The sequence below is a fragment of the Hippocampus guttulatus genome, chromosome 6 (genome assembly GCF_054856545.1).
Source record: "Hippocampus guttulatus isolate MCC_2025c chromosome 6, RoL_Hgut_1.0, whole genome shotgun sequence".
Classification (NCBI taxonomy): Eukaryota; Metazoa; Chordata; class Actinopteri; order Syngnathiformes; family Syngnathidae; genus Hippocampus; species Hippocampus guttulatus.
In genome coordinates, this window is record NC_141266.1 from 24,767,436 (window position 1) to 24,792,905 (window position 25,470).

The 25,470-nt window shown below is 49.6% G+C and overlaps 1 protein-coding gene and 1 non-coding gene across 3 annotated transcripts in view; both read left to right on the forward strand.

Annotated features, from left to right (window-relative positions):
- The window catches only part of iglon5 (IgLON family member 5), a 93,756-nt gene that overhangs the window by 25,413 nt on the left and 42,873 nt on the right, over positions 1 to 25,470 (forward strand). The window lies entirely within an intron of this gene.
- LOC147204382 (5.8S ribosomal RNA) lies at positions 8,114 to 8,267 on the forward strand. The gene has a single exon (XR_015101293.1). It is a non-coding gene; the product is annotated as a 5.8S ribosomal RNA (ribosomal RNA).

The following is a 25,470-nucleotide window of genomic DNA, read 5'->3' on the forward strand; positions in this document are numbered from 1 at the left end:
CGGCTATCATTTGCATATGTAAGACTGAAAAAGTCGAACCTTTCCCAACGACAACATTTGCTCGCCGTTCCGAGCACGAGTCGAGCTAATAGCAAAGAAATACGAAAATGTTGTCGCTGGCCGTTGTCACTGAAGTCAAACTGCAAAAGGAACAAAAGGCCAAAATCCATCATGACAAAAGGCAAATGAGAAAGTAAAAATGGGAAAATTGTCCTCAAGGACCTGTCAAGCGAAAACGGGAGAAAAAGCCATCACAAGAAAACCGCAGTGAAAAAAAAAGAAAAACAAAAATCTAACGTAAAAGAAGGAGAGCATCTCTTGAGCAGCCGTCACGGCAGAAGTAAAGTGACGACGTTTCCAACTGGGCGTCGCCGAGTCGGAATAAAAACCGGAAAGTGGCTTGACTGTCCTTCATATTGATGAAAATGTTTATCGCTGTCTCTCGTCACAGAAATAAAACGTTGAAAATTCACAAAAAAACAGTTATTATCCAAGGAAAGTAATAAAACGTTTTATAAAAAATGCCAACAGACAATCATCTGCTAAAATAAAACATTTTTTTAAATCTGTGCTGCCCATGAAGCAGAAGTGAAGCAAAAAATTGCAACCGCCTCTCAACACAAAAGTAAAATCGTCACAGGAATAAAAATGAATCCGATTTGGAACATTTCCATCGCCACAAATGTCAAATTAAATCAATACAGCGAATAAACAAAACATCCAAACTGTCCCATCAACGCCAAAGTGCAACAAAAACGCCGCCCACCGTCGCAAGAATGCAAACAAACGTGAAAATGCGCAGTGCCCATCGCCGAAACGCGACGAAAAATGGAGAACATTTTGGAGCCGCCCGTCATCACAAGAGTAAAAAAGTGAAAGCGAGAAAATCCCAAATCAAAAGCAAAAAGCCATCCGTCCATCACGGCGCAAATGAAAAAAATCAAAACCAAACGTGAAACGGACATATTGCATCATCACAGAAGTAAGGGTCACCGTGAAAAGGCCGGCTTGCGATAACACGTCAACAATGGTCCAATTCTTTCACGAGTGTCACGGTGGCCACAACAACAAGATGGGATGTGAGATGATGAGAATCAGACGATGGCGGCGGCGGCGGCGGCGGCTTTTATTTCCGCCCTCATCCTTGGCGACTTGTTCTGACCTGGCGCGCACGTGTCGGACGACGCCTTTGTGTAGCGTCTGCGGGCGTGCACGTGACCGATCAACGGCGGCCGGAGTCATCGTCCCCTCCGGGTGTCTGCTATCTGATCGCTGCGATGGATCGCTCCAAGGAGAACGTGACATTCACGAGCTTGGGCGTCAAAGGAAACGGGACGTTAATTAAGTCCATCCCATTCAAGCCTCCCTTTTTGCTGAGGGTCAGATGAACCGATTTTAAAATCACCCCTCACCCCCCCCCCCCCAAAAAAAATCTTACTGATGACATAGGTACTTGAACCCCCCCCCCCCCCCCCCCGCCATCCCTCACACACAAAAAAGAAAATGTGAATCTGTTGAGCACAGAAAAATAAGACAATCGTAATTGTCCATCTACAGAGAAATAAAACAAGTTGGGAGAGACTGTCCTGTTTATTATCTCGGGAAAAAAATGAACAAATTGAGCAAGTGTCGCTCAGAAATCATGAAATATAAAATGAGAAAATGAAACTCTACGCAACGGTAAAAGGAGAGATGGATTCCGTTTGAACGCAGCTTTATTGAAAAAAAAAAAAAGGACGCCTGCGGTTCACGATCGAAAACCCCCCCAAAACCCCCACACTTGCCAACTAAAATCACTTCCTGCTTTCCCTTCAACAGCCAACCAGAAGCTATCAACATCAAAACATGTCCACGCAATTATTCAACAACACAATGCAATTTAGGTCATCTTAACATGAAATAATATCATCATTTATCATTTATTAACATACGCTTACAATTGTGTGCCATAGTAAAAGCCAACGTCACGGGGTGGGGGGGGGCGCCAGGGAGGTTTCCGCTTTCTGGTGGTTGCCGCCCCCCGCCGGGGGCGGCGTGGGCTCCGTGTGCGGATGACACGCGGCAGTTTTCCGAGGGGCCTCCGGGCGGCGCGGGTGACGCTCGCCTGCGCGGATGCCTCGGCGCCGTTCATTCCGGCAAATGTCATCCTCGACGGCGGAACGACTTTTTTTTTTCAAATGTAATCGGCATCAGTCGCTGACTCTTCCTAATGGGACTGAAATTTCAACTGTGAACCCTCGCTTCCTAAAATAGTGCCGATGTTCATTCATATTAGCTTTTTCTTGTCATCCGAGTGAATGTTAGAATGTCTCTTGGGCTTTGTTCCCCCGAGCTGAAAACAAAACTTTTTTCCCCTCCACCTTGCCTTTGTTGTACCCGCCGTAGTGCGAGCATGCTGACGCCAGCGAGAATATTAAGAAGTCATTTAAATATGTCTACAGATGAAACTGTGCGCGCTGCCATCTCAAAAGCGGCAACGGAGACGGAAATGCTGAACAGTGCACAAATAGTTGACCAAAATAGGACCACACAACACAAAACATTCGAGACAAAAAAAAAAACACCTTCATATTTAGGAAATACAAGATGAAAAAAAAAGTATCCATTTTTATTATCCAAATGATCAAACACAAATATTACACAGCAAAATGCAGAAAAAAACATCCCAGATGGATTCCTGTCATGCGCTTGACTTTGGAGTCAGCTGATCCTCCATGAAGCGTCTCCAGTTGGTCCACAATGCTGCTGCTTGGCTCTTGACTGGTACTCGTGAGAGGGAGCGCACAACTCCTACTCAGGTGCAGGGTTGGAACTCCTGCATGTGGAGTTTGCACGTTCTCTCCGTGCCTGCGTGGCTTTTCTCCGGGTACTTTTTCCTCCCGCATGCCAAAGACGTGCTGGCTAATGGAAGACTCTAAACCAGGGGTGGGCAATTATTTTGCCGGGGGGGCCAAATGAGAAGCAGAAAATATTGTGGAGGGCCGGGCCAAAAGTTAGAAATAGAAAATAAAGAAGATAGCACAATGTCTTTGTATGCCAGTAATAATGTAACATTCTCCTCCACCATCACACTCGGCATCGGTTCTCCTCAAGGATGTGTACTGAGCCCCCTGTTGTTCACGCTCTACACATTTGACTGCTCTCCGACTCTTATTAGCGGTCCAGTTTGCGGAAAGTTTTTAACATGATACTAATCAAACCATTCTAGGAAATTTCATTTATTCGAGCCACAAGCAATTCACTCTGAGCATGGAAATTGCCAGAATCGGACTGAGTAAGAATCGCTTCCTTGTTTTTCAAAGTCTCGTAGATTTGAGTCTTTCCGACTCCAGGCGTCTCCTGAATGTTTCGTACTTTGTTACCCGCTTCCTTTAATCAGATACATATCACTTTCCCTTCCATGGTCATTACTCTCTCCCTCGTTCTTCGTCTTCCCCTCCCTCCCTGTGCTCTGCAACTTGAAGTAACTGCGCCACCTGGTGTTGAAATACCTGTCATTACAAGTCCAAACGAAACGAATGCAATCAAACCTTAATTGTGCACCAATCTTGGGCGGGCCGGATTAAAAAGACCAACGGGCCGTAGTTTGCCCACCCCTGCTCTAAACTGACCCTCGGCGTGAGTATCGGCGCGGACGGTTGTTCTCGTGTCTGTGTGCTGGCAACCGGTTCAACGCCGCTTTTGTTATGAATAAATTGCATGAATTCTTTTTATTTTCCGGGCACAGCACTTTGGATACGGCGGCGGTTGTTTTCAAGCGTTCTTGAAACGCAGTTGTGAATTTAGTTGACGATGACAAAGTATGAGGCTTTTGTTTCTGACTGTAGCGCGTCTTCTTTGAGGTTTTTCTTCTTTATTTTTGCCGTCGCATCGTACGTCAAAAATGGGCAGCGAGCAGCAAAGATGCCCAATATGGTCATAAGGCGAATTACAATTGGAATCAATATTTGTCCCCGATCTGACAGTGAAAGTGGACGTTGAAACATGTTTCATCGCTACTCTGGCGGCTTCAGTGACTTGCGTTTCTTCCATCTGGAGAGGGCAACGCACACACTAAAGCTGCTTTTGATTGTTGAAGGAGACCTCTGCGGTTTTTGGCAAGCGGACCAAAGTCACCCACAGGTGGTCCGGTGACGCACGAGGTCCAGATGGCCCGCCCGGCCGCAAGCGAGAGAAACCTCTCAGACGTTATTCACGAATGCTATTAATAGTTCGACAAGCACTTCTAGAAGGGTGAGTGAGTTTGGAAGCTTTATTTACTTTATCTACTGTCTTGGTATGGCTTGGCGGTAAGCAGGCCAGATCTCGCGTTAACTCGCAACATTTTTTGTTTTGGGCGGGTAGGGAGGGTGGAGGGGCGGACCACCCGGACAAAGTCACGTGACCGAGGAGACGAAGCCTCGCTCGGGGCGGTGAGTGTCGAGCGGTTTTTGGTCAGCTTTGACTTTTATGATACGGAGAAGGCATTCGGGTTTTGGAGAGTTTAGGGTTTGGTGTTACAGGTTAAGATTTGTGGTTGGGAGTTGTGCTGGGCGCGAAGGCCAGGAGGAGGTGTTCGGGGTTCGAGTGGATTTGTGGTTTGCCTTCCAGCTCGAGGGTGATTGGCTTAGTGGTTCGGAGTTACGGTTTAGGGTTTGGGGTCAGATTGAAGTTGAGCTCAAGGAGTTAGGATGAGTAGTTCCATGCAAAAAAAAAAAAAAAGAAAGCCTGGTGCACGGCACGCATCAGTCAAAGCAGAGACGTGCGGTCAGGTGAGGCGGAGCCTCACCTCTGAATGCGCATTGCATTGCGCAATCGTCACAAACTGGGTCGATACGTGCAACTGGCTCGCACTGCTTGCCGTAGATCTGCATGTCGCAAATTTAATGCTTAGCCAATTGAATAAGCTCCCCTTTTTTGCTTTATATATTTGTAAATCTGACACTAAAGGAGTCAGTGCCTCACCAACCATGCACCTCACCGAACGCCACTGAGTCAAAGCGAGCTCGAACGCCTCGGCAAAGGGGCAGATGTGATCGCAGAGCGGGCCGACGACCTCGATTGTGCTATTGACACACTTGGTACCCCTTTGTAGCAAGCCATGAGGGGGGTGGGTTCCACACAAAACAAGTTTCATACAGTGTAACTGCTCTCTTGTCTTAGCTGTGTGCGTTTAATGCACAGCATGTTTGCACTGAGGATTGAGAGGAAGACATTTCATCCATGCTGCATGTCATACATAAAGCATATTTGACAATAAAGATGACCTTGACCTTGACCTTGGCTCAGCAGATCCAAGTAAGCAAGTTTTGCGCGGCCTTTTCTGCACACGCTTTGTACGCTCATTATGCAAGTGCGTGCGGATGATGCGGCTGAAGCCCATCGCCAAACAGGCAAAACGAAATGAAACGAAAGCTGCTGCAGATCAAAGGGCATCATCGGTGCAAACGTTCTGCCTTTTGTTATTTCATTCACGGGAGCTTTTCTTGATTGGCTAATGCGGCGCCACATGTCCAAGTTGAGGTTCAGGCAGAATGACATTGAGCCAGAAAAGCCGGCGCCCGCTCGGCTCCAATTTGTTTTCTTTTTTAGTAAACACTGACCTGGTAATGACTCGACGGCAATTTTTTTTTTTTTCTGCGCATGACTTTTTCACTCGCGCATTTCATTCAAACGCCATCTGGTCCTTTGGTTTCGGCAAACAGGCTGCCGGGCGGGTGGCAGCTGAACGGCCATTTTCCTCGACAAATAAAAGGCCGGCTTTGACTTTTCATCTCGACATTCGCCGCGCGTTGAACTTCAAAAAGCGTCTGATGTGACGCGTTCCGCCAAAAGCCTTCGGAGTCCTTGTGTGGCCGGACTAACTAGCCCCCGTCACGCCTGCAGCTGTCTTGATTACCTTCCTTCCACTCTTTGCGCCGCAAACTCCAAAGCGCTGGCAAATTTCCCAAACTGAACACAAGTAGCTGCCTTTGAGTACCAAGTACTGATTCAAATCCTTTGAGTAACGTGAATTCAGAGATTGTTTCTCAATACATGAACCATATTTGAAGGTCATTGAGTGTCCTACACGCGCCATAACAATAACGAGGCGGCGGAGGTCAGTGACGCTAATGCTAATCCCTTATCGTGGCGAAACGAGCGGGCAGTGAATGTGATCCGTCGACTCCCCAAACCAAAATTAAAAAGGAACTCCGGTTCTTTTAAGTCGGACTGGCTCTCGGAGCACGTGCAAAACTGCCTGAGAGCTTTTCGTTTTCATGTTGAATAATGACAGAAGGAAGGCTGGCGGACTGCCGTGCCCCCCCCCCCCCCACCCCCGGCTAAGATGAAGCGTGTATTTCTTTTTTATTTTATTGATTTTATCCATCCATCCATCCATTTTTCCAATCCGCGTTAACCTCACGATGGTCGCGAACCGGTTGCCAGCCAATCGCAGGGCTTTTCATTGATTTTAGAAATACAAATTAAAATGAACAAACTGGCTTTAAACTGCAAGAAAATCCCACACCAGGTTTTGGTATTTGGTTACCGCCCACCACCGAGAGCCTCGGCTGCAAACGGCGCAGCGCATCTTGCGAGCCGTGCCGTTGAATCTTCAAAGCCATTCCCCATTGAAGCCCTTCAATTCTCATTATCTTCAAAGATGCTTGTCTTGTTCATTCCGCCGGTGACCCCGCCGGGCGAATTTCCTGAAATAACTGCAAATAAGGCCAGGCGTCATTAAGATCCCCAGCGAGCGCCGGTGACGAGCCAGAAAAGACTCGGGATGTGAAAGGACGTCCGCTGGATGGCAAATGATCCGAACCCTGCTCGCGAGGGGAATGCAAATGGCTCGTCGTCTTCCTGTCGGCCGAACCCGCTGACCTCCCGTCGCGGGGATGTACGCGTACGCCAGGAGATATGGCCGCTTGTTCAAGTATGCGGAGGCGGTGACACATCCACCGGGGGCAGCCATTTTGCCCGACAGGAATTCCCTTCACCCGCCCTGCCCCGTTTCCTGCCTTTTATCTTGTTTGCGTTCACCGTTGCCGCGACGCTGCCTGCCGTGCGCGGTACATGTAGCGCGTGGAAATCCTTCGAGGAATTTTGTCGAAAATGATCCAAAACGTTTTACTTCCCGTTTTAGGGTTCAACGTTCAAATGAGCTTTTGCGCCAAGGAGTTCACGCTGAGATTGAGTTTTACGACGCTGGCAAGTCATTCCTTTGATTCACGATTGACTGGCGACAGAATCGGTCAGTTTGACCAAACAAGCCAGAAAGTTTGGCCGAATCGACCCGCGTTGGTGATCGGTCAAATTATTGACTCCATTATTGACCAAACTGATTTCATTATTTGTTGCGGTGGTGGTTTCCTCAGCTTGAACGTGACTCGGCGATCCCCACGATGCCACTTTACAATCATCCTGCGATTGACCTGCGACCGATCCAAGTTATAGTCTGCTTTTCACCCACAGTTTGCTGGGAGAGACTCCCGCTTGTAGATAGAAAAAAAAAATAGCTTTTTGTTGGTTCACATAGCCTGAATTTCACGCAGCTGTCCACTCCGTTCCTTCATTCACGCTCACCCTGGAATCCATTGGTGACCGTTCCAAGATATAGTCCACTCAAAGATCCCTTTGTAGAACTTTAAAGGCTGCGGAGGAGTGCGCCGCATACATAAAAAGCACGCTTACTCCGAGTTGGCACCGCATTAAATTCAAGGGCAGCGGCAGGAGAAATAAAACGCGGTGTAGCCAATTTGAACCATTTTGGGAGCTCCACTCCACTTCTATGATTTAAACGACCGTGGAGGTGCAGCGAGTTTGAGACGACCAGAAAAAAAAGTCACTGACGTACATTTCTGCATTCTCACCAAGGACGAGCTAACAAGTGTGAAATGCCTTCGACTCTCGGTCGCACGAGCTGTCAGCCACAGTGCAACGCAAGAGGCAAAAGTTATCAAGTTGGACGACGGGTACTTTGGGAGAAAGGGGAGTCGTACTCGTTTAGCGATTTTGCTAACTCGCGAGGGGGCCGGGGCGGGGCGGGGCGAGGCGGAGCGTCCGGAGGCGCCGTCGTCCCCCCGATCAAACCCCGCGGTTCTCCGAATCTTGGCTGGCCCCGAACCACAACAAAAACAAAACAACTAACGACACTTGGCGGCGGATCTCTCGTTTCGAGCGTCGACGAAGGACGCAGCTAGCGGCGAGAACTAATGTCAATTGCAGGACACATTGATCATCGACACTCGGAACACACTTTGCGGCCCCGGGTCCCTCCCGGGACCACGTCTGTCTGAGCGTCACTTCGGCATCGATAGGGAAGGAGGGCGCCCGCCCCCTTTCCCGCGGCTGGAGCAGTCGCGGGTCGCCCTGTCGGCCCCCGTGCCCCTAAGTGCAGACCCTCATTCGTAGAATTCACCCCGAAGGGAAATTTGGTTTTGAAAATCGCAATGTTCCGCCAGCCTGGCGGAATTTGTCCTGGTTCTGCTGCATTGCCTATTGGAGCCTCTTATCTTGTTTTTTGATTGATTGGACATTTTATGACACGACGCGGCGGGGACGAGCCGGCGGTGAGGCCGGCCGGCGTTGAATGCTGGACGGACAAACGTAAATCTTCCAGTCGTGCTCAGCTAACCCCGATCATAACGTTGTCTTGTAAATGTCGGAATCGCGGCTCAGTGTTAAAGGGGAACAGGGGTGGTAAAAGCAGGTCTTTATGAGCACGTTTGGCTAAGATGAGCCCATTTATGAACGTATACCAAGCTCCACCTTATGACTCACCGCTAGGCGCTGAAGGAACCTGTTCTTCAATAATCGGACCCTGTACAAGAGGGACGGGCGACGGAGCGCTCAAATTTTGAACTAGCTGTTTAGAAGAAACTCTTTACTGTGACGAGAATCGTTTGCAGCTACCGTAGTACAGGAGAACTCGGGTCTCTTCTCACATTTCTTGTCAGTACTTAAAAACTAAGATTCTGAACCAGTTGTAGGTTCTTTAGAAGGATCTTTGGTCTTCTCCTGTAATAAGAGTCGGTTGCAGCCATGATCGGACATGAGAACTGGAGTCGCTTCCTCACATTTGTCGTCTGTCGTCGGACGCTAAGATTTTGGAGTGGTTTTACAGTTTTCAGAAGGATCTCTTTCATCTTCTATTCCAATGACAGTCGTTGTCTGGACCTGTTCTAGTACAGGTGAACCAAGATGGTTTCTCACATTTGTCGTCGGTAGTTGGAAGCTAAGATTTTGAACCGGTTCTAGGGTCTTTACACAAATCGGTGTGGTCTCCCACTCCGTTATTGGAGCCATTGTCGACAGTGACTGTAGTGCAGGAGAACCGGAATCGCTTCTCGCAATTCAAGTCAGTACTCGATCAGTCGAATTCTAGACCGGCTGGAGGATCTTCCGAAGGCTCTCTTTGGTCTTCTGCTGCAATCGCAGTCCTTGCTGTCTGCTGCTCGTGCAGGAGAACTGTGATCACGTGTCACAGCTGCAATCAGGACTTCAACAGCAGCAGCAGAGTCTTCAGAAGCATCTGTAGTCCACCAGCACAATAACAGTCCTTGTTTTTTTGCGGCCGGAATGGGAGAACTCCGGCCAGAGAAAGCGGCATTGTCCGTTAGCACCTAAACCTGCTGACTGAAACAAACAAATATGTTCTTCCCAAAAAGTCTACCCTCAGCATTGTTGTCTACCTCTTAGTGAAAAGAGCTACGACGCGAACGCGCTTTTGCTCGGGTGCCGTGCTTTTATTGTCCTCGCCGGCCCCGGCCCCGCGATCCAATTTTCCCAAATATCCGCCCCATTGCTCATCCTTCAAGCTCCCGTCCATTTTGATTTCACCGTGTCCTCTTCTGCATCACCTCCGCAGCTCCATCGACACGCGTGCACATTTGCAAAAGAAAAACATTTCTTTCTGTCCCTCCCCCCCCGATCCCCCTCTCCCCCTCCCGCTGTTTGGAGCACATATCAGAGGCTCAGTCATAGGGGATTAGCCACAGACTTGATCAGAGTCTCTGTAGTGACCAAGGTTGGATGAGCCGCCTGAAGATTTACACAAGACGGTTCATAACAACCCTGTCGGGGTCTTGAGCGTGACGTCTGTGTTTGTGTGACAGGCGGAAGGCCACTGCGCTCATATTATACCCTTGTTGACATTGTTCACATCAGGCCATGAGCTTCGTAAGCCAGTCAATGAAAGATTCATCGCGGACCAAATTGGAAGGGGTCGTACAAGAGTTTGTCACAGCTCTTGCCCGACATTTCTTTTTTTGTTGTTTTGCTTTGATAGCCTTGTAATATTTTTCAAATTCATCCCTTGAAGTCACTTTCCCTTGGCAACGTGAAATTTGGTGGGCATGTCTGTCACGAGCAGCCCAACAAAAAGTCCAGAGATGTCGCGCACTAACTAATAGAGACGGAAAGTCGGCCATCTTGGATTGAAGTGTTTCCGCTTGTCCTGGAAATCTTCAAATTGGGACGAATGATACCGGATAGATGGGTACCACCAAATTCCGAGGGATGTGATTAGATCTAAGGCCTCGCCGTGAAACTGTGAAAAGGGAGATTGACGATTTTAACGCCTATTTTAGCACAAGCGAAAACTAACCAAATTTTGCAGCCATGTTCATTAGAGTAAAAATGTTTGGTAGATTGTTTTTTTTTGCAGCGCCCCCCCCGCCCCCACCCCCGTATCTTTTGAAATTTGGAAAAAGGCAGGTTTGAAACACTGTAGTCAAACGTCTGAAGACGACTTGCATGACGAGATACAAAGTCTGCTGTTTTGATTTAAAGCTCACATTTTTGGGGTTCATTTTGGCCATTTTCGGATGTCCTTCAAACACAAACGTGTCCTCGGGATTTGGTGGAAATGCGACCAAATTTGTAATGAAGATACGAGACAGGTGGTGAAGCAAAATTGCAACTTAGAATGACTATGAAACTTTGTCAGACTTTTTTTTTTTTTTTTGGTCATTTGTAGACTTTTTTAGCAACTTCCATCGTGTTTTAAAAATGGAGCCCCCAAAGAGAGTTTCACATGGAATTTGGGGAGCGTATTTAGCATGAAGAGACCCTCAAAAAAGTCTCAAGAAGCCTCGCACGACACGGAAAGGCTGCCGTTTTGATTTGAAGCCAACATTTTTCGGCGGTCAATTTGGCCGTTTCCGGCGGTCTTTCAAAGACAGACTTGTCCCTCGAGATCAAATCGGAACTATTTGTTGTAGACAGACAGACCGCGCATTATTGCCAGACAGCTGAGTTTTCATCATGGTGTGTCGGCGGTGGTGGATGGCGACGTCAAACAAAATCCTCAAATAAATGAGCTCATTCAAAGCTGCTTGCAGCTTGACTTCTTCTTCTTCTTCTTCTTCTCGTTATTATCGGGCCGGCGTCCCACAGACAATCTCCTTTTGCACCTCCAGGAATGAGCTTCAGTTTGATTACGCTGCGTCCTGTGCCAATTACCTGATGGCATCGTCCTTAATTACTCACTGACCCCCCTGAGGTGGCGCATTATTCACGTCAAGTGGTAAAAATAGTCTGCTGAATCAATGAATTAGCTTCGCGCAAACCCGCCGGAAGGGCAAAAAAAAAAACAATAATGTCAAGGTTAACACATAAACAAACCAAGGTCTTTTTTTAAAAATAACAAGCCTCCAGTTTAGTGCGAATTAATTATACAGTTGAGCTCCTTTTCTCCTCGGCCCAACTCTTTGTAAAGGAACTGCTCAAATATTTACAGCTGAAGGATTGCGGAGAAAGTGCACATTGTCCCTCCTTCTTCTTTGAAGACACAAGAAGCAGCTCGATGCCTGAGCCTGAGAATATCTTCAATGTTTTCCTTGCTGCGCGAACCTTCTTCATAAATCGGCTCAGTGTCTCCAATACAAATTGAAAGAATGTGTTTCTGGAATATGATGAGTCTATCCTATGAGAGCCAACAAAAATTCTGATCTGCTCGAACTGCCATCCTGCATTAGAGATCAGCAAAGGAGGTCAGGGGACATCAGCCGCTTGGATTTGAAGCAGCCATAGTCGGGTGATTTCCAGGGACCCTTCAAAAACGGACTTTTGGGGAACCGTGTCCAATTGCTACCACATTTGAAGTCGGTAAATAAGAGTGATGTAAAACTGGCCGACGTTGGAGTTGTTGTCTGCGGTAGATTCTGTCGGTCATTTGACCCTTGCAGCGGTGTTCGTTGAATGAAAGCCTGACTGGTTGTCGAAATTTTGTCCAGATGCTACCAAAAGTCATACTCAAAAAATGAGCAAGCAAGTAAGTTTTGGTCATTTTGTATGGGTGGGGCATGGTGACAAAAACACAAACCGAATACTCCAAATTGTCAAAGTTGGAACAAAAAATCGGATAAATATATTTTTCTTCCAAAATTCAGCCCCAGAAGCCAGTTGCGCTTAGCTTATTTGGTTGGCTCGTCGCACACACATGAGTCCACTTTCACAAATATCTCAAGAAACATTGCAGTGAAGTCGGCCATTTTGACTCCAAGCAACCATTCTCATCAATTTTGGTCATTTCACGCGTACTCGGAAGATGAACTTGTCCAACAGAAATGCTCCACCCGCAACCGAATTCGAAGCAATTACACGGTGCCGCAAAATTTCAAGCCATTTAAGTTTTATTCATTGTGAATGGGCAGAGCTCTCCATTCGACACGTCGGAGGCGCTCTCTTCCGGTGTCTTCGACTCACTCGTTCGTTTAATAGACGGGCAATTGCAAAGCGCTTGAAGTGACCGCGAGGAAAATCGGGATGAAAAAGGATGCTGACGGCGCCAACCTGCCGTCATGCAAAACCTTGTCGTTTGCTTCCACGAGCCAGCGCCGAGTCATTCGGCCCACTTATCCCGCGACCCTAATTTATGGCCAATTCTCATCAAAGCCGCCGGCCGACCGAGGCGCGCCGATTGAAAGTGGGACGCGGGGATGGCTAACGATGCCGCCGCCGGCTTTTTTAACGGCCTCGGCGGATGGCGATGAGCCCGCTGTCGGAGCGGCGCGAAGAGATACTTGCCCTTGGCCTCGCGGCGATAAGACCCGCCGCGAGGCGGAATTGGAATCGGAACGGGAAAATTCCCAAGAATTTATCGTCGGCGACTGGCCCTCTCTCACCTGCCGACCGGTCAGCGTTACGCCTAGCGACTCCGTGCTGCGTCCTCAGGAACCTTATCGGGCTTTTTGCGAAGCTTGCTGATCAGCTGATTCTTTGAATCAGGTTCACGTTGGGGGAGGGGGGAACATCTCAAACAGGCAATAGAGAGGGGCTATCCAGAACCGGACTCGGGTACCCATGCAGGATAGCGGCCCTTGAGGACCGCATTTCGACGCATCTTTTCTGCAGCCTGGCACCGACTGACAAAAAAAAACAACTGAAAACGTTGCCTGTCCAGTTCATAAAGGTGAACCGAGCGAGGCTGGCGTTCACGGGGGAGGGGGGGGGCGGTGGCAATACTCGGTTTGCCCCCTGGTGCTGCCACCCCTCATTGCGGGCCTCGCAAAGGGCCGACCCGTCTCGTTCGGCCGTTTGATGAATCCATTGAAATGCGCCGGCAGCGTCGCCGCGCGCGCGGGTCGCCGGCGATATGTCAAACAACCCGAGAAGCGCAGGAACGCGGCGGCGAGCTAATGAGGCCGGCGGTGATTCCGGGGCCGTCGCGCGCCAGGCGTGAAGGTCGCGACGCGACGACGGGGAAGCTCTCGTGCTCTCTCACGACTTCGCTTCACTTGGCCCGCTCGCTGATTAATTAGCCTCATCGGGCTAATTGAAAGTCACCCGCCGTTAGATTAGCGTCGCCGTCACGCGGGCCGGCCTGGCGCGTTGTCGCTGCGCGTGGCGTCGTCGCTTTGGCAATCCAAAAATGTTCATTGAAAAACGCCCCCCCCCCCTCCACCCCCCACCAAAAAAAGAGAATTTGGGGTACCAATTACTAAGATGTTCCGAATGAGGTGAACAGTGTAAAATGGGAAAAGGATCAATATTTGAAATCCCTCCTATTTGTTGAATGTCATTGTGAAATTTGGCAATGTCAAAAGTCTGACATTCGGGGGGATGTGGAAAATTCTTGCCAAGATGTTTTGGTCGGGTGTGAAATGTCGTTTCACGTAACATTTCTGAAAATTCCTGAACATTTTTCTTTTTGAAGACGGCACCCTAGTAGGCAGCAGTCAGCGAGTGCTCTTCAAGAGCTTTGCTTTTTTGTTGTTGTTGTTTTTGTCACATGGCGTTTGTTGTTACTTGGTGTGGACCCGATGTGGACTGTTTTCAGCGTTTTGGGCCACGACGTTCGTCAACGGAGAAGAATCTGTGCTCGGTGGTTGCGCTTTCTCGGCAGCACGCGTGTACCAGCGCTGATTTTCATCGGGAGGAATGTTGGTGCCATTCGTGGCCATTTCTTGAATGCCAGGGTCAAAAGTGTTTGCCAACTTGATCTTTTTAAAAGGAACCGCACGAAGGTTTATTTCCTTCATGCGGTCGAGGCCACGGACATGCTTGCGGCTCGGCGAGCTGCGAGAGAAAGCAACCGATAAATAAAAGCAAAAAAAAAAAACGCTGTCACTGTGAGCGACGGGCAGCAAGCGGCGGAGCCGAGCGCCACTTGATTGCGCGTCGGCCGTGGGTCGAATGAAAAGCGGAGACTCCCGATGGCGCTTCTGAGAATCGTCACGCGGAGAAACCTCCGAGAACGTAACGATATAAGGGACGACAACAAAAGTCCACGGACGCAAATAGACGCGCTTGAAAAAAAAAAAAAGGGCCTGCAGTCCTGCCGTGGAAGGGGGCGGCAAAGTGATGCTAATGACACGGGACGTTTGATGGAACGAGCGAAACGCGCACGTGTGTGTGTGTGTGTGTGTGTGTGTGTGTGTGTGTGTGTGCGTGCGTGCGTGCGTGTATATATTGATTCTCTTCCCACATTCAAATCCCATCTCAAAACCCACCTACTCAAAATTGCATATTCAATTTAAATGCATCTCTTCTTTTATTTATAATTTTATCTGTGGTTTTATTGTTTTGCTCTTGATTGTATATATAGATATATACACATACAGTGCTTACTTGCTTAATGCTGTCCGTCGTTGCCGACGATGACATCACTTCCTCCTTCAGGAAGTAATCGCAGGTGGGTACGGCGGTGGCTGTAGAGGCCAATTCTTGACGCGCATGTCCTGCCACAGACATCTCATCGAAGTCTAATTCGTCTCTGTCCAGATGGCGGGGTCCTCACTCGGTGTCGGCGCTCTCGGCGTCTTCTCGCCGCATCCTCAAATCTCCCCACATGATTGATTACCCCCATCTCGCGTGCATCCCTCCAATTATCCCCGTTATCTGCGAGTGCTTCAAAATGTTGAGGCTCCATGTTACAGGCCCTCACGTTGGCAGCCGGCAGATCCTTGTATCTCTTCCTCTGTCCCCCCGCCCCGCGTCCGCCTCCGGCCAGTTCACCGTAAAACATACGTCGAGGAAGTCTATTCTCCGGCATTCTTCTCACATGTCCCGCCCATCGCAGCCGCCTCCTCACCAGCGTAGTCTCCGCGGGCTCGACACCGGCACGCCTGCGTATTTCAATATGGGTCACCTTATCCCACCGTTTCAGCCCAAGGATGCGCTGTAGACATTGTATGTGAAATCTCTCCAACAGCTTCAGATGCTTTCTGTACAGAACCCAGCTTTCCGATGCGTAAAGTAGAATTGAGAGACAGATGGCCTTATAGACTGCAACCTTGGTTTTGATTCTCAAGTTCTTGTTGAGAAAGGCCCTCTGCGACAGCCCGCCAAATGCAGATGAGGCCAATCCAATCCGGCGATGAACATCTCCGGTTATATCACCAGTAGTGTTCAACACTGAGCCGAGGTATACGAAACTCGGTACGTTTTTCAGTGGTTCATTTCGTCCAAGGAAGGTGGGAGCATCGTCACCCTCCTGGCCACTGTAAGGGGGAGCGGTCACAGCTCGCCCCCCCCCCCCCCCCCGTGGCGACGCCCGACCAGCCGCCATTCAAGTCACTGATCTGTGACCTCGGTGCCACTTTGTTGCAAATGCCGTACCGGGAATAGCCACATGCACCGATCCGTTTCTTCTTTTCTACTGTCAGTTAGCATTAGCATCATGAGCGACAGACAGCATTGCGGTCGGTCGGGATTTTTCATTCTGGTTGGTTTTTGTTTTCTTTTGACCATTCATTCATCCATCTTCTATCCGAGCCGCGTCGGCTCACGAGGGCGAGGTGCGCGCCGGCTGGCGCCCATCCCGACAGTTTTGGGACAGTCGGCGGGGTTTCCCCCTCAACTGTTTGTCAGCCAATCGCGGTGCACACAAAGATGAACAACCGTTGGCGTTCACAATCAAACCTCGGGACAATTTGGAGTGTTCAGTTCGCCCGCCATGTTAATTTATCATTTGAAATACAAAGGAAATCTGAAAAGATTCCAAATTGAAAACTGTATTGCTGAGGAGAGCGTCGGCAAAACACAGAGCGACCGGTGTACATGAAGCACTCTTGAGCCTCCGACGGTATTCCCGAGAAGATAAAAAAATAGAAATACTTTAATATGGAAAAAAAACAAATATTTGAAATGTGAAGAAAGCTGAAACTATGATTTTGTTGTTCTAATATTCCCTTGCCAATCATCTATCCGGGGTCTCGCCACAGTTTGTGATCGAGCAATCTGAGATCGATTATCTACGTCTTCATGCGCCCAGCGGGCGACCGCGGGAGAGTTTCTGCACACGAGCGTCGTGATTCTCTCCCTGCATTCGGGTATCGCGCGGGCTCGGAGTTGATCTACTGCGTGTCGTTAAGTAGTCCATATTGTTCCGAGTGTAAAAGAGAATACGATGTACAGTCAATATTTTCTCAGTTCTCAGTTCGCGGCTTCCGCTCGTTCATCGAGAGTAACGGCGTGCCGGCGCTGCCGTATTCGGGCGTGCGTGCGAGTGAGTTTGAACATTCCCTGAAATCATTCAACACTCCTCCTCGCTCATGCCAACGCTCCTGACGGAGTTTTTCAACTTTGCTCTGTGTTTCGAACATCTCCGTCGAAATCTCCTCCCTCAAATACATTCATCTGAAGGCTTGACATGGCTTTCCATCGGAGGAAAAACGTGGCTAATAGGCGACACCCCCCCCCCCCCCCCGTAAGGTCCGCGTGCTTTTAAAAGCTTCGGCCGCCGCGTCCCGCAAGCTCTTTGAAGACGAGGAGCAAAGCTAGCGGTGTCATGGATTCCGGTGTGAAGATTTACATCCCGGCCCGTGCGACGCTCGACCGTGCCGGGAAAAATAAATCCCCATTATCCATAAATGCGCTTAGGAGAACAGCGCTGGATTCAAAACTCGGTTCGAGCGAGTCTATTCATTTCACAACAACAGCCTCTTATTTGAGTGGAGGCATTTATTTGTCCCGTGTGACATTCGGAATTGAATGTTTTACTCCCGAACTCGCTGCGTCGGTTTCCTCAACTGCGTGGTCGGCATACGGTCGTTTACCGTACGACTGTGACTCGCCAAAACTTCAAACAAAAACATCAATACATTTCTCAAACCGTGTGCACTTAAGATGGGCGGCATGACCGTAAAATCCCGAAAAATTGAGCAGGTAAATTAGAATTCGCCAAATTCATGCCAAAAGTTCCGACGACCGTAATACCTCCCAAAGACGCGCAGGCTAAAATAAGACTACAAATTGCCGTATTTACCGCAATTAGCACAAGACAAGCATGAATATTTGAAGAGATGCGAGATCCAAGAGATCCATAAGTCCCTCAAAATGAAACATCTTGCATTTGGTCTACTCCAAAAGTGATGTGCAGTTCAATGTGCGATAACCCTCAATCCACCCCCCCTTTCTCAGCACTTGAATTGCTCGGCGCTAAAGTGTAATGGCCTCATTCTTGGCCCGTGTTGCATGCCGCTGCTGAGTTTTAGCCGACCTCGCTCATTTGCTGCGCAATCACACACACACACACACACACACACACACACACACACACACACACACACACACACACACACACACACACACACACACACAATGGGAAGACGAGCTCCACGGCAGCGCTAAGAAGTCATTAAAGTCTGTGTGTTGATAGTGCCGCGATGGATTCTTTTGAAGACGACTGCGCAGAAGCATATTTTGCATACCTGGCATCAAAGTGCCGTCCCCGCATCGGCCTGATCCGTGCCAGGAACTCATTAGGACATCCCGCAATGCACACGTGAGCCACTTTGAATTGGCGGATTGCTTTGCGAGAGAAGGAAGCTTGGCTGCCGTTGGCCCGTCCGTGTCTTTCCTCTGGCCCGTTTGTCACATTGTGCACAATTAACTCATTTACTCCCAAAGACGTTTTTAAACGTCTTTTCAGACTTGGTCTAAAATTGGCTGGTACTGAATGAATTAAAAATAATACTGCCAGATTCACAGGGCTGCAATACCCCCCCCCCCCCCCCACACACGCACACTAAAATCCCCAAAAGTTATGGGGTTAAAAATAAATGTAGTGTGCACCCCCCCTGAAGGAAGACGGTATTTTCACGACCATACGGCGCACCGTCTTAAAAGGCGGATCCCACCAAGTTGCACAAACAAAAAGAAAGTCGCCCTGTAAATAAAAAGCGATGCAACCACGGGCTTATCTTGACTAAAATCCAAGCAAAGCAATTGTTGACTGGAGCCGTGCGAGGGCAACAGACTTCAGAGAGTGGTTGGGAATGTTTTCATCCGTGCTCATGTCGCTCCATGTTGCCGCAGCGCCTTTGGCAGCTGAACGCCACTTAATGGGGTGGCAAACGAGCGCTAAAAGTGTGCGAAAGAATCCAAAATGGGGGGCGGGGGGAGGGACCTCGTCGAGCGGAGCCTCTCTGGGAAGAGCCTACCCGTCGCCAAAAGACAAAGGCGGCCCTCTCGGCTCTGCGGGAGACTTCATAACGTCACACGTGCTTTCGGGGGGATGGCGGAGGGTTCCGTTGTCCTTCTTTCGGTTGGGCCCGATTACATATTTGTCTCCTCAAGATCCTCCAGAAGTTGCGCAACTTTGAAGGAGATGATCCAAAGTCCCTCCAAAACGGCACAATTGAAAATCTAAATCAGGTCAATCCCCCAAAAGTTGTGCACATTGAAATAAGCAAATTCCCCCTCCAGTTGCACAGACGTTCATGATTCTGGCAAATGTCGCTCGATTCACAATAAATCTTCCACATAAATCTCCCGTGTGTGTGTGTTGGTTCAAATAAGACTTGGATAGATCCCCAAATCTCGTCCATATTCAAATAAGACCTCCATAAATCCTCCAGAAGGTACACCGGTAGGCTGCTGTAAATCTCCCAAAAGTTGTGCAGGTTCAAATGAGACAAACAAAATCCCACGCCAAAGTTTCACCAGTTAAAATGAGCGCAGCATCAATCCCTCAATAAAAAACCTCTGCGGTTGCTGGTTGCGACTGGCCGAAACCTCTCCAACCTCACCGCATGACAAAGTGGCGGCCATCAATCTCCAAATGGCGGCGCAACCTCAAAGAAAGAAACCACGCACACCCCAAAAGTTGCACAGGTTGAAATCAGACTGTTAAATCTCCTCAAAAGTTCCTTCCGAAGCAATGCTGTCATCGACGTGCCAGAAATCTCCCAAACCTGGCAAAATGAAATGGCCCCACTCGACCCCCCCCCCCCCCCCGCTTCCCTCCCCCCAAAACCCTCAAATTGCACAGATGAAAATTCAACAATTTGAAATAACCAAACAGGTCGACAAGTTGAAATAACGCAAACAGAAATCCTCCTAAAAGAGAAAAAATAAGTTGACGGGAGGAAATAACTCTACCGTAGTCCCTCCAAAGGTTGCCGAGATGAAAGACAAACTACACAGGGGCAAAAAAAACCCAAAAAACAATAACAGCCTTAAATCCTGCATCCTGCATTGTCACTCGCGGCACCGCCACGAATTGGTAAACCTCCTTTCAGGGCTTCCCAAAATGCAAACAAAATCCCCTTCAGAACTCGGCCTCTTTAGGCCTCGGGAGCGGCGCGCGGGTCGGGAGGCCGCGAGCGAGCGAGCGCCTCCGGGCCGCCTCGCGGCTCCTAATGAGTCCGCAAAGTCCGTCGCGTGTCTCTCGGGCGGCCGGCGGGAATCAACGCGTCACGCGGGTTCAACGCGAGACGGCGCAGCATGGATATATCTCGCGCATCAGCTGTCACCGGGAGCCAGACACTGGTACAGATTAAAGCAGCCATTTATCCCGTGTGTGCGTGCGTGTGGGAGGGACCGGGGGCGGATTTTGTGAATCGGAGCTGGGCCGCTTGAAGTCGCCGTATTTGTGATTTCCCAAGAGGCGGGGGCTCCACAGCTCTTCTTCTCGGGATTCCAGCGCATATTTTCCATCAAGGAGCTGAGAAGAAAAAAAAAAAAAAAACACAAACTGCTTCGATTGAAATAAGACTTCCGACTGCAAGTCTCCCTGACTAATAATCTGAAAAAAGATGACGGTAAATCCCCCAAATGTTGCACTCGATAAAATAAGTCCCCCAAAAGTTTCACAGGGTTAAATTACGGTAGTCTTCCACAAATCCCAATGAACCCCCCCCCCCCCCCAAAAAAAAAATTGAGCGGGACAAGAAGACCGCTCAATTTTGCGACTATGTGTAAAATTGAGTGCGCCGACAATCGCTCGCAAGTTATGCTCGAGGGAAGAGAGCAACCTGAGCAAAATCTTGCTCAGGTTCAAATAATTCGACAAAAAATCGCCATAAATCGCAAAGGTTAAAATTCCACTAAAAGTGGTGCAGTTCTAAATGGCAATGACCATCCATCCCCCAAAAGTTATAGGGTTAAAAAATAGGACTGCCAGAAATCTCCAAATCTTGCTCGTCATCAAATCCGTCCAGAAAATCCATCCAAAGTTGCAAAGGTCAAACTAAGACAACAACATTTTCAAATTACAAGGAGCAAAAATCCCTCAAATCTTATTCGAAGGCTCCAAAAGCTGCAAAAAATATCATCGAAGAAGGCGACTGTGAAACTGCGACGGCGGTCAACAAGCCCTAAAAGTGCATTTGATGAAATAAGAGCACATCTCCACCCCCCCATAATTGAAAATCGTTTGCCACAGTTGCGATGCTGACGCTGCAGATTGACGCCCCGTCCTTCTGTCAGGCGTTGGGATTTCACGCTGCCAATTAGGCCTCTAATGCCCTCTGACGGCCTTTTAAAGACCTCATTTGATTTTCCTCTCGGACTACAAGCGCCCCCCCCTTCACCTGCCAATCTTCCCCGTTTGCCGCCGATCAACCTTCCTTTCTTTCGCTCTCTCGCGCTCTTTCTTCCCGAGCTTCCTCTCCTCCGTGCCAGCTGTGTGATGAGCTGGTGGGGAGTGTGGAGGAGGAGGGGAGGGGGGGGGGGGTGATAAGCGGCGGTCAGCTGCTCTCCAGATGGCAGCCCCCCGAGCAGCGGCAGCTGCCCGCCGAGGGAGGGCGAGTGCCAGTTAGCGAGCGAGCCAGCGAGGGTGGCCGGCGTGCCGCCGGAGCGCCGGCTCGGTGACGCCGGCGTTGCCCCGTCCCAGCTTCAAAAGCGGCAACTTGCGCGTCGGGCGGGTGACGGCGGGGCCGTGCGGGTGGGATGCGCCGTGACATCCTCGGCGGGGGGGGGGGGGGGGGCAGACCTCCCCCCGCATTGGCGACCACTTCTTCACGTTGCACAACACAAAAATAACCTCCTGCTGTGTATATATATATATCTCGTTTTTTCTGTAGGCATAAAACGCAGGATGACAGTGGATGACATCAATTATCTACCCAAAAAAGAGGCTGTGCTGGAATACTGCCCGTCTACCCTCCCAAATAAACGTGCCAGCGTCACGTGGTCAATAGAGGAATCTCTGGATGCGTACGCGACACCGGCTTTCTGAAACACCTCACCGGCATCCTCCTCTGTGAGTAAGGTCTGTCCTCTCCGAGTTTTTGGCGGGAGTCGTGATGAGCCACATCGTGACGTCCTCCCAGGGAGAGCGAGATCAGAAAGCGGAGTGCGGGCGGAGAGTGAGGTGTGGACGACCCGCGACGACGTGTGATGATCGGGAGCCCGTTCAATTAGCGCGGCTTTACGGCGCCCGATGTTGATTACCTCAGACAGGCCGGCGAGTCCCATCTTTTCGCCGCTGATTAAAAGTCAGATGAGGGGGGAGCGCGGGACGCTCGCCCGCCGATGGCTTTTCTCATTCGAAAGGACGAGCAAGGTCGACGCCGGCCGCTAGTCGCGTCGCAATGTAAACACGAGATGGGGAACGCCGCCACGTGCGCATCCTCTTTATTTTGACGTTTCTGCGTGGACTGTTTTTATTTCGTCAGGCGCCGAGTGACGAGATGGTGGGCGGCGGCGGCGGCGGCTAACGCGTGCCGACATTCTGGCCCGGCAGAACGCTTGCCTCCCAGCATGCATCGGTCCATGACGGACACTTTTGACTTGTGAGCGGAGGCGGCGGGAAGTTTGTAAATTTGGATTGCAAGCATTTGTTAGCGTCTCAAATTAGCATTTCGAGACCGAGTCAGAATTTCAAACTGTTTTTTTCGGGGCGCGGTCTAGTTTCAAATGAGGGTTTTCGAATTAGTCTCCGAAAGTGGGTCACGGTTTCAAAAGAGGATTGGGCTTTAAAAACGGCTTTCATACCTACAAATGTTAACGGTTCAATTGTGGATTTCAAACATGTGTGAAGAATTTCAAATGTGGATTTCTTACATGTGGTCTCAAAATCGGGTGGGAAATCAATTAACGTGACTCGGAGAAAGAGGTTTTCAGCCTGCCCCCCCCCCCCCCCCACCCAACATGAACACTTCAACCGTAATGTTTACATTTCTGAAATATGCCAATATGAATGTTGCCGTTTCAAAAGCCCCCCCCCCCTGTAATGGGTGAAGCGTAATAATCTGGAATTTCACACAAAGATGCACGCTTGGAGATTCAAGGTGGTCTCGGACTGCCGCGACACATCCGCAAGGGTCGATCTTGCAGTTGACCTCTATCAACACACTTTTGTGCCAATCAGGGACCCCAGGAAGTCCGTTTCTGCTTTCGCAATGTCACCACCGTGATTTCTTCCGGATCTCCGAGTCTTGATGACAACGTTGCTCATCCGTCACGACGCCGTTTGACGTGAATGAGTCAGTCGCGACTCAAAAGCTGTTTTTTTCAACATGCATGGGCCTTGATGTCAAAATGGGGCATCAGTCAGAACCGTGAACGTCAGTTCAAAAGCGAAATTTTTCGACATGCTTCGGCCTTCAAGTCAAAGTGTGGATGAGAAGCAATGGATGGTCGCCATCTCCGCATGCGACATCGGAGGAAGGTTACAGAGTCGCACTCAAGCCCAGGCGCCTCCCTCCCTCCCGTCCCTCCCTTCCGCCCTCTCTTTTTCCCTCTATTGATCCAGCCATCTCATCAGGCACGTTTCCTTGAAGATGCATCACACACACATTACCACGGCGAGTTGGAGCATTTTGTTCTATGCAGCCGCGTCATTGATCGAGCCCGTGGTCCCGCCTTCCCCTTCGCTGCGCTCCATTCGGCTCCTCAATCCCCTTCGTTCCTTTCTGCCCCGCCGCCATCGCTGCCGCTGCGGGGACTGTTTGAGGCTACTTCATAAACGACATGCGCAGACAACTATAGTGGACAACTGTGGAGATGTAGCATGAAAATGTTTCGCACCCTACCTTTCCCAGGACAGTGTTGACGACAGTGCAATTATTCCAAAGATGCTTTCTCCTATATGAAAAAATCCTGATCTCGGTTATCCTAATTTGCGCATGAAAGGCTCAAAGCACTTTGTCGTCAGCTGAGAGTTCATGCACGTTACTTTGAGAAAGTCCGACTTGACAGCTTCTGGCTAGCGCGGCTGCTTGAGAGTGCCTTGTATCAGCCATGTGTGGGCACGTCGCAGAAAGATGGCAAAAAACAACAAAAAAAACAACGCAAAATGTGACAGCCAGCCTATGGACGGGGGCTCCTAGCAAGCGGGCTTGCTTTTTGATTCACGCAAATATATTAGCAGAAAATGGAAAGCCAGTGAGGCCAGAGTCAAGAGCGTGGTACACAATTGGCGTCACAATCCAGGATAATACCTTTCAACTATACGAGAATCTTTTTTTTTTTTTTTTTTTTGGTGGGACTCCGTTAAAATAGGTGACCTCGGTCGCTGCCGTCTGCCAACAGTGAAGGCCCTTCTCGTGCTTTGCAATTTGAGCTGCGTCGCCGTAATCCCGCCACTGGCCGGACGGAGAAGCGTGAAACAGGTTTTGGGCTTTGAAATGGGGCGTCCTGGTCTGAAGCCGTATCGCCCATCCGACATCCCGCCGGCTCGACGCCTCCGTACAATTGGATCAGTGTGACGCATTCAAATGGCAGGACTCCACTTTCAAAATCATCGACACCCGGCCACCTCCGTACTTTTGCCGCATCCTGCCTGCTTTGTGCGTGTGTCTCTCTCCGACACACATTCATGAGGTCTCCGTCGGAAAAAAAACACACACACACACACACATCCACTCTCACTCACACTTATCCAATTCAAGCAATGCGGCAGTGATTTTTTATTTCCCTGCCCCCCCCCCACCCCCACCCTTGCTCTCTCAATCCCTTCCTATACGAGGGTGTTTCCATGGCAACAAGCTCTATTTTCTGGCATTGGCATTTGTGGGAAAAAAGTTCCAGAAAACATGTGCAACCTCCGGGACGGAGGGGTGGTTGGCTTGAGCAGACGCCAGATTGGATGGGATGCGGGTGGTGGTGTGATTCTCGCGAGCCGCCGTCCCGTTTCCCCAGTGACGCCACGCCGCCGTGATGAAGGCGCGCGCGCTGCCAACGTCATGCAAAACGGGGCCTCGATAGAAGGATTTTTCTTTGTGGCCCGGCACGTTGGTCAAGGGTGCTCAGAGACGAGTGGCTCTTTGTTCATCATCATATTCAGCCCCCAGCGAACTGCCGCCGTCTTGATGGCTGCCCCCCCCCCCCCCCCCCCCGGTGCAGCTTTGGTGTCACTCGCCCTGACCGGAGATGAAAGCATGTGAACGTTTCCCATCACCCGTGACAGGGATCAAAATCTGCCATCTGCGTTACTGTGAGGCGATACCTCCAAAAATCACAGATTGGCAAAAATGACTTCGACCTTGTGTTTGTGCTCACATGAACGCAGACACAGGCTCCAAAGTGACATTTTGGCCCACTAGAAATAAAACAAAACGGATTTTCTTGCATTCAAGACCTGGCAAAATTGACCGAGATTCACAAAGGGTGTTTTGGGTGGCGAGCACGGGAATCCGTATTAGGTCTCGGTGCGATCATGCGAAAAGTCATTGGCAGAAGCACTTTTTGCTCATTGGAAATCACAATGAATTTGGACAGAATTTTCCCCTACCCCAAAACAAAGCCCTTTTTTTTTGGTGCATATTAGAAATGAAACGGCAGCGGCCCAAGCTTATCGCCTTGGAATTTACTGTGGTGATCACGGTGTTCTGT